Below are 12,948 nucleotides of genomic sequence, written 5' to 3'. Positions count from 1 at the left end.
GAATTAAATTCAGGGTCTCAAGGAAATAGATAGTTCTGGAATACTCACAGCAACATCATTCACAATAGTCAGTGGAAACAACCTGTTCATTGACAGGCTAAGGAAAGAGATAAAGAAGACGAGGCTGGCATACTTACATGTGAATACAGACTGGAACAAAAGGAAATTCTGCAAGGTGTAACAACAGCTGCATTTAGCCAAGTGCTGGTGGCTCACGCCTGTAATCCTAGCTACTCAGCAGACTGAGATCTGAGGATCTCGGTTCAAAGCCAGCCTGGGCAGAAAAGTCCCTGTGAGACTCTTATCTCCAACAAACTACTCAGAAACAGCCAGAAGTGGAGCTGTGGCTCAAGTGGTAGAGTGCTAGCCTTGAGCAAGAGAAGCTCAGGGTTAGCACTTAGGCCCAGAGTTCAAGCCCCAGGACTGGCAAAAAAGAAAGAGAGAAAGAGAAAGGAAGGAAGGAAGGAAGGAAGGAAGGAAGGAAGGAAGGAAGGAAGGAAGGAAGGAAAGAAAGAAAGAAAGAAAGAGAGAGAGAAAGAAGAGAGAGAAAGAAAGGAGAGAGAGAAAGAAAAAATATGAGTGCACTTTAAGGACATCATGCTAAGTGAAATAAATAAGGCAGTGATAGAAAGGCAAATGCAGCCTGATTCTACTGATATGAAATTCCTCTAACAGCTAAAGTCCTAGAATTAAAGAGTTGTTACTGCAGGCTAGTAGATGGGCAGATGGGGCATAACATTTTCATATAACACTTTCATTATTGAGCCTGTCCGCCCTACTGCACGACATATATTCAAACTAAGCAACAATTCACAGTTCATGTAAAAATATGTTAAAGGGGTTGATCTCATGTTGTTTTTACATACACATCTACGCAAAATTGTTTTGCACATACAAGTGTGACATTGAAGTGCTTCACTGTGCTGGCATAAAACAGAATTTCCCATCTTGTTTCACGAGTGTGCTACGATTTGTGATGCCATATCAGTCTTGAAGGTCAGCCTGCGCCAACCCATGTCTGAAGATTTGTATTTTTTTATTCCTCAAAGTCTCTTTTTCAGCATGTGGTCGATCTTGTCAACGTCTTCTGTCGGCTCAGCTTCAACGTCCTGATCTCTAGTCTAAACCACTAGCTTAGAAAATTAAGAAGTTAGAAAGCTGGCCAGGGACCCTGCACGAGTTACATGACCCCAGATCTCAGTATGGGATTGTAACTCTTGCACACCAAAACATGCTGTCCCTATGCTGAAAAAGAAGACCCAGAGAAAGGCGTGTCCCCTTCCTTACACATAGATGGCGCTACTCACCAGCCAGCACCGCTGCCTCCTCTCCCATACCCTTCCAGTCTGTGCACGTCTGGTTCCCAAAAAGCTCCTCCTTCTGGAAGTCCACTGGGGTTTGGGAAGGAGGAGAGGTCTCCATATCACAGATAGCCGACTGTGCTGAGCTCTAGGAAGAACATTTGGTCGAATGGGGTTTTCATAGCTCTCAGTGGATTAATGGGTTGTTACTGAGAATGGTGACGAAAGAGCCCAATGTGGACCCTTTGGCTTTATTTGCTTGTAGGATGCTAAGTGTTTTCCTGCATTGGTTTTCCCTCTGCATGTTTAGTTTTCGTTTTTCATTTGGATGGAAGGGAAGGAGTCAACACCTGTAAGGCAGACAGTATGCGGAAGTCACTAGGCTAATCATAAATGTGATATATCACTCTCCTCATCCCTATGAGGAATAATGTGTTTTCCTTATTTTATGCCTCATCAAAATGAACGTCCCACAGCCTGCATAGCCTGAGATTTTATGATTAAGTCACTGAGACCCTGTGACCTTGTGATTGTAGCCCAGTTCTGTATGATTTTAAGTTTTAAGTCAAATGTCTTTATATAAGCCTATCCTGGGAATATAGTACTAACTTTATAATAAATATAACTCTAGCTTTATATCAACATTGTTGTCCCAGGGAAAGGTAAGTATCAGCACTGTGAAAGGGTAAAATACAACAGAGCTTCATTGTACCCGGCAATGATGGCTCATGCCTATCATCCTAGCAACTCAGGAGGCTGAGATCTGAGGATCATGATTTGAATCCACATGTAGGCAGGACAGACTGTGAGATATTTATCTCCAATAATCTACTAAGAAAAGAAAAAGCCTGAAGCGGCTCTGTGGTTCAAGTGGTAGAGCGCTAGCCTTGAGCAAAAGAAGCTCAGAGACAGCTGCCAAGCCTTGAGTTCAAACTCCAGGAGCAGAGGTTGAATTGAGTTGATCCACCCCTTTCTCTTTACTTCTGTGTAAAACATACTGATTCACATTCTTAAAGATTAGAAATAGACCCTTTCTGTTACTTTATAGTACTTAAGGTCAGGTTACTAACAAGCATTGAGAAATTTATCTAAATTTTATGAATAGACATTCAAGAATGTATTCAAGATTCCATAAAGTCAAATGCTTCAAAGTCTATGGAAATCTTCAGAAAAATAATATATTCTGTTGTGGGTTGAGATAAAGCAGCCTAGCAAAAATTGATTGCTTCTGATGATTTGATGAGACTATATGACATATTACAATCAAACTTAGTTTACAGTAGTACATAACTTTTTGCTGATAACTACCGAATATTTTCCCATCCTATGTCTACATTCTTATGGATGTCCATTATTAGTATTCCAATTTTTATGAAAGAAGAAATTTGTATCTTGGCATATGACCATATATGATGATGTTAAGTGAAATGAACCCAAGATAGGGACACAAATGGTTTTTTTTCTTTCTTGTTATTGTTTTTAACGTATTTATAATGTACTATGTGACATTTTTGTTTCTTTTGTAAGTTCTTCCCCCATGGTATAACCCCTGTTTTCACTGTATTTGATTCGGGTGCCTTGCATCATGTATATACATTAAAAATATTTAAAAAACGAAAATTGTACCTTGGTACTTGTCTTTCTTCCATCTGTAAGTAAGTGCCAACAATAAACGTTCTAGCAAACACCAAAACAACCCACTCATCTTTCAGGCTTTCCCCTTTAAATAAACATCAGGACCCTCTAGCCAGCTGCTTAGGCAAGAAACTCAAAGATCGTGTCATCTTGATAGTCTCCAAAGCCGTCTCCAAAGTACATCCATGTTATTGTTGCCTCTATACCATTGTCTGTGGGCCATGCTACAGATGTCTACCTTGCTGCATCCAGTGCTTTTCTGCTTGTGTTTCTGTTCATCGTTTACTTACTACATACCTAACACACAGATCAGTTTTGAGGGGCTTGACTCAATTGGGTTCACTCACTATTACATTGTCAGTATTACAGTCTTGCCTGGTCCAGGAAAAACACTCAATAAACAGTTAAATGAATCATTGAGTAAATTAAGGAATGGACTGCCACCGTGAGAACGTGCAAGCAGATTCACCAGCATAGGTCCGCCGACTGCTTCAGGACTTGGGGTCAAATGGGTTCCAGTTCTGGGGCAGGTGTGAATCCGGGGCTAGCTAGGGGAGAAGAAAATGGGTACTTTGGTTAGAGGAGAGGCAGGTGAGATTCTGGAAGCCCGTTGTATTACTGTTAGTTCCAAGTCATTTTTTTTAATGGCTAGATTTTATTAGCAGCATTACATGGAAATACCAGATTCCATTAACCCATGGGTTATATTTGTCTTATATACTTCTTAATTAATCAATAGGCCTATCTATCTAATAATGAAGTGCCTTCTATTCTGGGCCTGCTTTCTATGAAACCAGAAAATTCCCCAGCAGAATACTTTGCTTTTGTTGGCTGTTGGATAACTCGATGGCTAAATTATATTTGAGCATATTTTAGTGGTTAAAAGACTTTAATTACATCAAGTCACAGTGATTTATTCACTGCAATTAAATATTTAACATGATTTCACATTTCTGGGAAATCATAATAGAAACTCAATGAAACTAATATATTTGAGATGCATTTTGAATATTTTTCTTTAAAATACATATAATATTAATAATGAAACCAGACAAAGCTCACTTTTATTGTATTTTTCTTAAAAACATAAAGCTGAAATATACAGAATATGTTTCTAATGGAGCAATTTTTTAAATTTAAAGCAGATGGAACATTATTTTGAATGGAATCAGAGCAATCTAGATCGATACACATCTATTATGTGCATTGATTTTTTTTAATTCTAATGATGATGTTTTAGGATTGACTTGGCTTGATAGTGAACCTTAAACTTGTATAAATTTTTAAATTTGAATTTTAATGTTTAAAAAACCTTGAGCTTTTGTTGCTTTTTAAAAATGTGATTTACAAAAATAGATCCGAAAATTTATGCCTTATAATTTAAAATGAATCTAAAGCACCACTATTGTTTTGTTATATGAATGTAGAAAAATATAAAAATAAATATTCTGATTTGTGTTTTTTTGTTAAATTAAATGAGCTAGCATCATCATGTTTGTGTGTGCCTATGACAAATATTTTTAATTCTAACAAATGCATGTAAATTTTCCTAAATTCCTTTCAAATAAATCATTTTCTCTGCACCGAGAAATGTGTTTTCCCCCCCCAACTTTTATGTTCCAGGACTGACAACTTATTAAAGTTATCTTATATTTCCAGAACTTACTGATAGCCTTGCATTATACCAAATCTATTGTCTGTGATCAGATACTAAGTTTCAGAAATGCAGCCATGTTGTTCACCTTCCCCTTCCCCCCCACCCAAGGAACAAACTCACACTGCTCTTGTATCCCTTAATCACTGGTCATGGGTTCATTTGGACATTTTTCAGGATTATTATAGTTTCCTACATCCATCGCCATATGCACCCCGCATTGCCTAACTGGAGAGCAACACCCAGAATCACCTCACAAGCAGATGTGGGCATTGCCCATGTTGCAGGGCAGGTAAATCGGAGTGAGGAAGAAATCGTAGGGTGGTGGAAGTCAATCGGCTCAAGGGACAAGGAATATAAATATCTGGGTAACCAAAAGACAAAAAAGTCGTAGTTTACTGAAACAGTCAAGTTGAGCTCTTAAACTTCATTGAAACATTTGAAGAATAAAACATAAAAGCTGTGAGTCCAAGATATACTAGCTTAGGTATTCAGCCATTTTAACATTTTGTCTGTCAGTTCTAGTGATTTCAGATTGGATGGTTTAATAATTTTATTTTTATTTCATTGCATCCAGAAAGTCTATTTTTGTCACGAACAAGCATATTTTCTTGTTTCTATATGAAAGTTGCTTACATATTTGGTTGCCATTTTGATAAAATGATGTTACAGTTTGACCAAAGGGAAATTTCAATTTTAACCTTGTACTGCTTAGCTATGTTTATGAAAATGAGTTGAAATATAAAACTGCAATCACTGTCTGGATGTTCTAATCTTTGCCAGGTCGAAATGCCTTTTACTTAGAGAATTTTCCATGCCTTTGAGTTATTAAGATTCAAAATAACAGAAACTAGTACATTTTTTATTTGGTTGAATCTGTATCCAGAAAGTCATTGACTATGAGCTTTATCCACAACATTATATTTTCACTGGCTTTGCCTACAGCTTTTTGGAACAGAATGAGGCATATTAAGAAGAGGGAAATAACCATGCTGGGAGAATTGTTTGGCTCAGGGCTGGCACTTAAGAAGGAGGTAAAATTGTCTCAAGTTTAAGGTGTTGATAGTTTCAGAGAGATAATGGAATATAAATCAGGAAGGTACAGGGCTCTGCTATTGAGAGTTTGCATAGATGGTGCAAAACCCAAAGGATGGGATTCAGAAATACAGATATAGGAATGTACTAACTCCAAACCCTTTCTTTATCTGGGAAATGCTTTCTCACTGGTTTGGTGGGAGGTCTTAAACCTGTCATTGAGTCTTATTATTGTTAGTGATGGACAGGCAGAAATGGAATCATATGAGATTTCTAGAATAATATTTTCAATTTAGTCAGCTGGTTTTGTAGCGTTTTAATTAGTCTGATTAGGTGTTTGAATGAATCATTTTATTTGGAGCCATGTGTTCTATTATAGAACATGCTGTTTGCTTCTATATTGTATGAGTTTGTACAATTTTCTCATGAAGCCTCTTTTTAATGTCAAAGATTTAGAGTTAGATGGTAAGAATCTTCTCTTTTAATGTAAACTTTTTAGAGCTATATGGGAAAGCAAGTTTTTAAATATGTGAGTCATACCAAAACAGTATTTTTAGTTTTTTTGAAAACTTTTTATTATCTTTAAGTAGTTGTGCAAAGGAGTTGCATTCAACAAAGCAGTTTATGAATCCAGTGCCTCGTGATCATTGTCACCTCTTTAAATATTCTCACCCATTCCTAGTTTGTTTTTTTTTTTCCTCAATTGTAGAAAATTTGTAAAGTTTTTAGGAACTGCTTATTAGGCTATGAAATACTTTGGGAAATTGTACATATTAGAATTCTGAAGAGGTGACCTTGATCAAGAGGCATTGTGCTCTTAAACAGATGTTGACATAGAACCCTTTTGTTCAACTAAAGCTAATTAAAAAGGAGATTAATCAGATAAGTCTACAGCTCAATGAATGTTCTTCAAATGGAATGTGACTAGGTGGAGATACAGACTGTGACACAGTTCCTTGAGTCCTCTGCAGAGAGCTTACTCCTGACGAGTCCCGGCTGTCCTGGTCCTGGATAAGCTCTGTGTGTCTGGAACCTTGTGAGAGACAGCTCCTCTCTCTCTGTGCTACAGGGAGCGTGACCTGCGGCTCTGGACATGATGCTGTGAGATTCCTCACTTTTGCTTTGAGTCATAGATTGCTCACTGTCAATTCTATATGGTGTTCATTGTATCAACGTAACGTAATTTGTGCTATCGCTTCTACTGTTGATTGTATGAGAGGTTTTCCTGTATGGAGATACTGCTATGAATAATATTCTGATGGCCTTCTTTGTTTGTTAGCTTGTATTTTTATTATCTTTAAGCATACAAAGGCATTGCCACTCAACAGCTCAGTTTATGAATACAATGCATCACTGTGCACATTGCCTTTTCCATTATTCTCCCCTGACCCTCACCCCTCCCTTCCACTGTCTGAATTCTGTAGGATATGCCTTTTATGACTCCATCCGCCTTTTCATTTGCATACCCCTTCCCATTGCCTAGATCCTTCGCTTTTCAAATGCCAGTTTCCTGGTATTCATGTTGTTGGGATGTGAGTTAGATTTTCTAAGACATTACATCACTTGAATTTTTCCCTGAAAATACGATGTTTTGTTTGCACATTTCTGATACACTTCTTTTGGTAAATACGCATTCACACTTCTGATGGCAAGTATATGGGTGTGAATTGTTAACTTGACAATGAAAGTTTGCAACTCTTACAGTTAGCCGTTCCCAAAGATTATCTGTTCACACAGTGTCACCATTCTAGTTTGTCTTTGCTGTACATGATTTTTGTTGGCCTAATTTTTGCCAAAAGTTTTATAAAAAAGGCTTTAATTATAGGCTTATTTCTTCTATTATGCACAGATAATTCCCCTAATGCTAGCTCTGAAGTGTAATTAATGGGATTACAGTAATTATAGACTAAATAAAAAATTCATTTAGCTAATTATTCTTGAGTGTTTGCTCACAAATGACAGGAATACTGACAAAATGGCATGTAAGCTTATCTTCCCTTTCAAAAGTGGACCATGTTAAAAAAGCCAACATTTCAGAACAAAAAACACCATCTTGCTTTATAAAAGGATGAGCATCAAGCTTCATTTGATTTAAAACTACTAAACCAAACCATGCAAATTGAATATATTCATTGGAACCCATTTAATCTTTTGGTACAGGTGTACCTTATGTAACGTTGAGATCAAGTTAAGCATATTTATCTTCTCAAATACTTATTATTTATTAATGATGAAAGCTTTCAAAATTCTTTTTCCCCCTCCTGGGGCTTGAATCCAGGGCCTGGGCACTGTCCCTGAGCTTTCATTTGTTCAAGGCTAGTGCTCTACCATTTAAGCTCTACCATTGGCTTTTTTGGTGGTTAATTGGAAATAAGAGTCTCATGAACTTTCTGGCCTGGGCTAGCTTTGAACCATAATTCTCAGATCTCAGTCTCTTGAGTAGCTGGGATTACAGGCATAAGCCACCAGTATTTGGCCAAAAAATTTTTTATAGTGTTTGGAATTGTTGAGAGCGTTATTGTTACCTCTAGTCAAGTTGTGTACAACAGCACTGTTAAACTTCCTATACCTACTCAACTATAACTCAGTACCCACTGAGTAACTTTTCTCCATGCATTCCTTACCTTGAAGACTCTTGGAACAACCATTCTACTTTCCCAGTTGGATTCCTTCTATGATCGTGGAATCCTCACTTTTGGTGTGCCTCACTTATTGAGAGTTAGCTTGTGTTTCATTTGTCAATCCCATTACTAGTTACATACCCAAAGGAAATGGAAACAGTATATGGAGGAGACATCAGCACTCTCCTGTTGATTCCTTTTCACAATAGCCTACAAATGGAAACAACCTCAGGGCTTATCAGCTGGGCAACAGGCAAGCAACACATGGTACACATACACAATGCGTCAGGTGGAATCTTGTCAGGTGCAGCAACCTGGAGAGCATTGAACATCATCATCTTAAAAGAAAGAAGTCAAGAATCACCTGAATTATTAGGTTTCCAGGTGAACTAAACATAGAATTCAGATTTTATGTAGGAGGCAGGAAAGAACCTACTGTGAATACAGTAAGACAGAGTGACAGCAGTTTTCCAACATTTCTTCTTATTTTAGCTTTTGTGAACCACAGTAAAACTCTGTGTCCTTTCCATGTTCTCATATGTAGGAAACTTAAGTCTATTAAGAAACTTGCTAAAGGTCACATAGCCACTGATGAGATACATATGAAATCTTACCTGGACCTCAGGAAATTTAAAACCTTTGAGGCTTCCTGTATAATGCATTGTCTTCAGCTTCTTCAAGCTTCTGCTCATGACACCACATAATGGATGATAGTGGATGAATGTGTCTACCTTTCTGATAAATAAAGTGATGTACCTGCGTCTATTGAGCTATTCAATCATGACTTAATCAAACAGATCTGGATGACTGAATGACGAGGCTTTACATGCTTTCTTATTGCACGGGACCGTGTAGAGATGTCATGTTGAGTCCTCTGCCTCGTGGAACCAGCATGTCCTTTGCCTTAGGATCTTCTGCACCCAGGACCATTGCACATTCCATTCTTGGGATTGGCTGATATGCATGATGATGAGCCAGGCCTGGCAGCCTCCCTGGGTGGGGCCTGTGAGCCTGAGGAGGTGGACTGTCCCTCAACCAGGCACATGCTGCAGGTCCTCCTCCAAGCTCCATCCCCCTGCTGACCAAGGCCCAAGTGCAAGCTGTACTTGTCAATGGATCATAAATTATTATTATTATTAATAGAACATTTTCAATCAGACCCCCCCCCAAAATTTGTTTCCCTCAGGAACAGCATTCCATGTGATTGCAACATGAGTTTGACTTGAGAAATAATGTGTCAGGCTCCTGAAAGAGATTACAAATTGTGTCTCTCTGGGATTTTGAAGAAGAGAACAGCCATCTATCCAAGATGAGTTCGAAGTAGAGCTGGGTCTTTCCATCTGAGAGGCCTGTGGTATTGTGAAAAGAACATTTGAAACAGGAAGGAAACCCAGGCTTTTGTTCTCAGCTTTCCAGTAATTCTCCTTGTGCTTTTTAGCAAGTAGGATCCAAAGTCTCATTCTGCCATGATCTGATATCACCAGAGAATGGGATTCATCTTTTTAGCCTTCTAGTACTTAGATAGCAAGAAATCAACCCTAATTAAACTTGGATGTGGAAGTTGGGCTAAAATATGCATTTGTGTGTGTGTGTGTAAAATTAACACTGCAAAGATAAATAACCCTGTTATACTCCTTCTCTGTTATACAAAGGGGGTTTGGACAGCTTAACCCTTTTTTTTTTTAAAAAATGAGTAATTTGTTTCATGTGCTGAAGGTGAGAGTAATACCTGGAAGTCAGCAGGCATTTAGAGTTTTCCAAACACAGTTGGGTATGAATCCCATTTTGGGAAACATATGGGTACTAAGTCCATATGCTCTTGCATACATTCTATGAAACACACATTGTAACAAACCAAACAGATTTTGTGTTATTTTAACTTTCAGTTGAAAATATTTACCATGCTTATGTTTTACAGTATCTCTTTATTATGTATCCAGAAAATGTGAACATTCATTCATCCACTCAGTAGTCTGTTTGATAAAGATTTATTATTAGTACCTATTATGTGCTGGGATACATCAGTGAAGAACACAACAAAATCCCTGTGCACATAAAGCCTGTGTTTTAAGGCAAGGAGGCAACTAATAAACAATTAAATAATAAGTACAAACATACTATAGGGAAAAAAAACATAAAGATAAGATTCTAGCCTAATTGGAATCATTCATTTACAACCAACAGAATTTGATAGAAGGAAAATGGAAAGTTCTGAAGCGGAGAAAAGATCCCAGTCTTGGTTTGAATAAAGAATAAAATTATTCTGTTGGCTGTGATAACAACTTATAACATCCTTCTCTCCCTTTCTACTGGACTCGATTTGCAGTCTAAACAATAGCTTTCACTGTATTTGATGTCGGTATTGTAAGGTCCATTCCTGGACAGTGAACAGACCTCGCCCAGTACCTGTGTTACCTAGGCAACTGGGACACCTGGAAGAGGTCACATCTGCATCAGCTGAGGTCACATCTTAACCTGATGTGGCCACACCTTTCTCCCACCTGATCCCACTTCCCTTTACCTGGACACACCCTTCCCCACCCCCTACCCTATATAAGGCCTAATCCTGGGCCAGATGCTCTCTTTCTTTTGCCAGCCACGTGGAATGCCAACCTTGCCTGGTCCCAGCAAGACTACTGAATAAACCTACCCCTTACCGGAATACCACGTGCGAGGTGCAGTTCTTACTCGGCTACCTCTTTTAAAAACCTAACAGGTATAATTTGGGGAGGGGAAGGGGAAAAACAAATCGTTTAAATAGGGATACAGGTGGACCCATTGCAACAATGAGATGTACAAGTCGTTATGTCGAAAACGAACTTTACAACTTTGGTGGGGGGGGGAGGGAGTGGGGAGGATTGGGTGGGGGGCAGGGGGGGAAGATGGGAAGGGATGGGATGAGGCTACAATGCTTGATAAGAAATGTACTCATTGTCTTGCCCATGTAATTGTAACCCTTTTGTATGGTATTTTCACAATAAAAAAATAAAAATAATAGAAAAGCTTATGACTTCTTTTTCAATGTCATTAAAATACAAATCAACCTCTTGGTTTAGCCTCTTGGTTTAGATTGTGTATCACTGTGAAATCCTTGGTAAAGTAAATGGAGTCTGTAAGCCTTCAGTATCAATCAATCTATACTTATGCCCATCTGTATATTTATTTGCAGGCAGATCTTTACATTGATTACAATAAATGGGCAAATGTCACTTTTTTCTGACATCCTACAAGAAGAAAGAATAATTAACCTGGTAAGCAATAGGAAAAACAAACATGCACTCAAGCTATGGAATTTCATGCCACCATAAAAACTGTAAGGAGAAAGGCCTAAGAGATCGCCCTGCTCATCACTGTATTTATATAGGATGTTTCTGCATTCCATATGCTTAATTTAACAATGGTCTTCTTGGTTCCCTATCACACACTCTATAAAATAAGAGCCTGTCTGATTAAAAATAAAATAGTTATTAGTATAGAAGGTATTGTTCTTAAAGTACAGCATTTTTGAATACAGTGAGTTGTAATAGCTATACCAAGGCTAGATGGCTTTTAGGAAATACGTACAAGTAGCTTTTAAAGATTCCATCCTCACCAAGCTTTTTCAGTTGTGTTGGTTTGGCTAGGTTGAAACGAATGTGAGTCAAGCAGCCTGCGCACTGTGCTTTTTTCAAAAGCATCGCTTCCAAAGTTTATTTTAGTTTGTGTTGAGTCAGAGCCATGCACTAAACTTACAACCAAGTCCACAAAGTTGTGATGTTCCCCCACCCCCAAGGAAAGACTCATTATTGATGTGTTTCCTGAGATTGGCTCAAATAAAAAGAAGTGGGAGATAAAAATAAAATTGCAGTCATAACGGAAATGATTATTAAGGCTGAGGATGGCAGATGAAGGGGGCAGAGCTGTGCCAGCAGCTGGAAGATGAAGGCTGAAGTCACAGCACAATGATGTCTAGGTGCCAATATTCTAATCGATTCAAAATAGTTCTAAATAAACTCCAAAGTGCAAAGGAAAAGGGGAGGGCAGTCTGCTTGTATCAGGAGACTGCAAATGGTTTGTTGTAGGCTGTGCTGTCTGTGGTAAAAGGGAACTAAAAGCTCTAAGATTAGATCATCTGGTTAAAACCCCTTCATTCACCAAGCATTGCATGGATCCAGACACTGACAGCAATGCTTCATATTTTAGGTAAGCAAATGCTGTTGGAAATGCCCTGAATTGCCCCCCCACCCCTTTTCTTCCTAATCTGAGATACTATCCTATCCACAATTGTCTCTTTCCAGTGTAGCCTGATCACTTTCTATCATGATGCTCTCTTATGTGCTCAGCCTGTTTGTTCATTTGCAGTGATGTATATTAAGAACATACTTTGGAGCCATTACTAGACAAGGCATGGATCAAAGAAACATGTGTTTTGTCCCTACAGAGTGTGAATTTTAGGAAGAGGAACATTCATGTGATGCAGCTGTTTTGAGAGTTGTTTATAAGAACTAATAAATGAATAAGAACTAAGGATTTAGCATTGTAAAAGGCCCACTTCATGATTTTGCATTATAAAGTGTTCAGGAACAATATCCAATGCTTTATATACATTAATCAATTCAATGCTAATTTTTTTAAGACTCTAAGAGATAGCTTTTACATCCATTTCCAGATTAAGAAGCCGAAAGGATTGCAATGAAGGGTAGGTATAAAAACTCCCCCCTTC

Source organism: Dipodomys merriami, unplaced genomic scaffold, assembly GCF_024711535.1.
Source record: "Dipodomys merriami isolate MVZ:Mamm:240054 unplaced genomic scaffold, mDipMer1.0.p SCAF_8, whole genome shotgun sequence".
Lineage (NCBI taxonomy): Eukaryota > Metazoa > Chordata > Mammalia > Rodentia > Heteromyidae > Dipodomys > Dipodomys merriami.
The sequence above is the reverse complement of the archived record's forward strand: the minus strand, read 5'-3'. Positions refer to the sequence as shown.